Here is a 3,196-nt window from a genome sequence, read left to right on the forward strand (position 1 = left end):
TTTATTATCTCAAATAGCGTTTTGTAGTTTTCTTTGTACAGGTATTTTACTTCCTTAGTTAAGTTAATTCCTAAGTACTTGATTTTCTGGGGCCCAATTGTGAATGGGATTGTTTTCTTCATGAGACATTCTTCTCTTTCACTATTTGTGTATAGGAAATCCATGGAATTTTGGGTATTGATTTTATAGCCTGCAACTTTACTATACACGTCTATTGTTTCTAGGACATTTCTGGTAGAGGTTTTAGGGTTCTCTAAGTATAGTATATCATCTGCAAATAGTAAGAGTTTAATTTCTTCCTTTCCTACCTGAATGCACTTAATATCTTTTTCTTACCAAATCGCTACTGTAAGTACTTCCAGTACTATACTGAACAATAATGGAGAGAGTTGGCATCCTTGTCTCATCCCTGATCTTAGGGGGAAGGCTTTCAGATTTCCCCATTGAGAATGATGCTTGCTGTAGGCTTGTGGAAGATGGCTTTAACTGTATTGAGTAAAATCCCCTCTATCCCCATTTTGCCAAGAGTTTTCATCATAAACGGATGCTGTAACTTGTCAAATGATTTCTCTGCATCTAATTATGTGATCATATGATTTTTATCTTTTCTTTAGTTGATATGATGGATTATGTTGATTGATTTCAGATTGTTCCTCCATTCTTGCTTCCCTGGGATGAATCCCACTTGGTCATGGTGTATGATCTTTTTGATGAGTTGTTGAATTCTATTTGCTAGTATTTTGTTGAGAATCTTCGCATCCGTTTTGATTGGGGATAACGGCCTGTAGTTTTCTTCTCTTGAGATGTCTTTGTTTCCTTTTGGTATTAGATATATGGGCTTCATAGAACCTGTTCGGAAAAGTTTCTTTTTTTTCAGTTTCCTGGCAAAGCTTGAGAAGAACTCGCAATAGGTCCTCTTTAAATGTTTGGAAAAAATTCGCTAGTGAATCCATCTGGACCTGGGCTTTTGTTTTTGGGAAGACTTTTGATTACGGTTTCAATTCCTTTGATGTTAATAGGTCTATTCGGGTACTCTAGATCTTCTTGATTCAGCTTTGGAAGATTATAGGAATACAGGAATTTATCCATTTCTTCTAGTTTCTCTTGTTTCGTGGCATACAGACTTTCAAAGTAGTCTCTGATGATCTTTTGAATTTCTTTGTTTTCTGTTGTGATATCCCCATTCTTATTTTTTATTCTATTTTTTAGGGTTCTCTTTCTCTGTTTCTTTGTGAGTGTTGCTAATGGTTTATCTATCTTATTTATTTTCTACAAGAACAAATCTTGGTTTAATTGATCTTTCGGATTGTTTCTTTGGTTTCCATGTCGTTGATTTCTGCTCTAAGTTTTATGATCTCTTTCCTTCTGCCTGATTTGGGCTCCTTCTGTTGATCCTTTTCTACGATCTTGAGCTGTGAAGTCAAATTGTTTCTGTGCATCCTTTCTTCCCTCCTTAGATATGCTTGCAGAGCTATAAATTTCCCCTAAATACGGCTTTAGCAGCATCCCATAAGTTCTGATACCTAGTGTCTTCATTCTCGTTTGTTTCCAAGTATCTTTTGATTTCATCCTTGACTTCCTTCCTGATCCACTCGTTGTTCAGTATTGAGTTGTTTAATTTCCAGGTGTTTGATTTGGTTTTCCGTGCCTGTGTGTTATTCACGTCTATTCTCAGTGCATCATGGTCTGAAAAGATTGATGATACTATTTCTATCTTCCTGATTCTATTGAGGTATGTTTTGTGGCCTAGCACGTTGTCTATTTTGAAGAATGTTCCGTGCGCACTGGAGAAGAATTTGTTTTCTTTCTTTTGGGTGTGTAAAGCCCTGTATAGTTCTATAAGCCCTTTCTCTTCTATTTCTTCTTTCAAAACCAATGTTTCCTTGCTGAGTTTTGTTTTTGTTGATCTATCCAGAGGTGATAAGGCGATTTGAAGTCTCCAGTTACTAATGTGTTGCTAGCAATGTCCTCCTTAAGATCTGTTAGCAGTTGTTTTAAATATTGAGCTGTTCCCTCATTAGGTGCATATACATTTAAGCGTGTGATTTCTTCCTGGTGTACGTATCCCTTGTAACTACTCTCAGTTACAAAGCTTTAGGGTTTAAGTCTTGGTCATATAATGAAATACCCGTACCTTCACCAATGCCCATTCTCCACCACCAAAAACCCCAGTATATCGCCATCCGACACCCTCCCCCTACCGTGGGGCAGATGATTTCCACATTACTCTCTCTCTACTTTGATCACATTCAATAGTTTGACACCAGACTCACCGTTATTATTTGGGATTTTACCCCAACATTCAGATCTGCTGAAAAGGCAACAGTAGACAATTTGTTTTCTATTGCTGGTTATGAATAATATAAGATGTTGCGTAGCTGCAATAGTGGCCACGAGATATTGAAATTTCGAAATTTTAACACTTAAAAATATGGAATGCCTCACAAATTTGCATGTCATCCTTGCGCAGAGGCCATGCTAATCTCTGTATCATTTCAATTTTAGTAAATGTGCTGCTGAAGAGAACACCCAAGGTTTTTTTTTTTTAATCATGAATGGGTGCTGAATCTTGTCAAATATTTTTCTGCATCTATCAAAGTGATCATATGATTTTTAATTTTTTCTTGTATTCGTGTTTTGTAATGTTGATTGACTTTTGTATATTAAACCACCCTTTCATCTTTGGGTTGAATGCACGTGGTCTTGATATGTGATGTTTTTGATAAGCTGTTAGATTGAATTTGCTAGTACTTTGATGAGGATTGTTCCATCTATACTAATCTGGGATATTGGTTTTTAATTATTCTTTCTTTTGTATTGTCTCTGCTTTTGCAATCAGGGTAATGTTTGCTTCATAGAAACTGGGAGTGTTTCTGTTTCTTTGATTTCCTGAATGAGCTTGAAAGAGATTGATAATAACTATTTTAAATGTTTGAAAGGACTCTCTCACTAGAGCACAGATTTTTTGTTTTGGAGGTAACTTTTCATTACCATTTTGAGTTCTTCAACAGTGATAGGTCTGTTCAGGTTTTCCACACCTTTTTGGTTCAAATTTGGAAGGTTATAGGAGTCCAAGAATAAATCCATTTCTTCTAGCTTCTCTTGTTTGGTGACATAGAAGTTTTCAAATTTTGGCTTTTTGGGTTACACCCAGCGATGCTCAGGTGTTACTCTTAGCTCTGCACTAAGGAATCAC

General features: G+C 36.2%; 1 non-coding gene across 1 annotated transcript; it reads right to left on the reverse strand.

The window, feature by feature from the left end:
• Positions 1 to 2,425: 2,425 nt before the first annotated feature.
• Positions 2,426 to 2,529, reverse strand: LOC130032696 (U6 spliceosomal RNA). Its single transcript, XR_008793871.1, has one exon. It is a non-coding gene; the product is annotated as a U6 spliceosomal RNA (small nuclear RNA).
• Between the last annotated feature and the right edge of the window lie 667 nt (positions 2,530 to 3,196).

The sequence above is a fragment of the Sorex fumeus genome, unplaced genomic scaffold (assembly GCF_029834395.1).
Source record: "Sorex fumeus unplaced genomic scaffold, SorFum_2.1 ptg000050l, whole genome shotgun sequence".
NCBI classification, from domain to species: Eukaryota; Metazoa; Chordata; class Mammalia; order Eulipotyphla; family Soricidae; genus Sorex; species Sorex fumeus.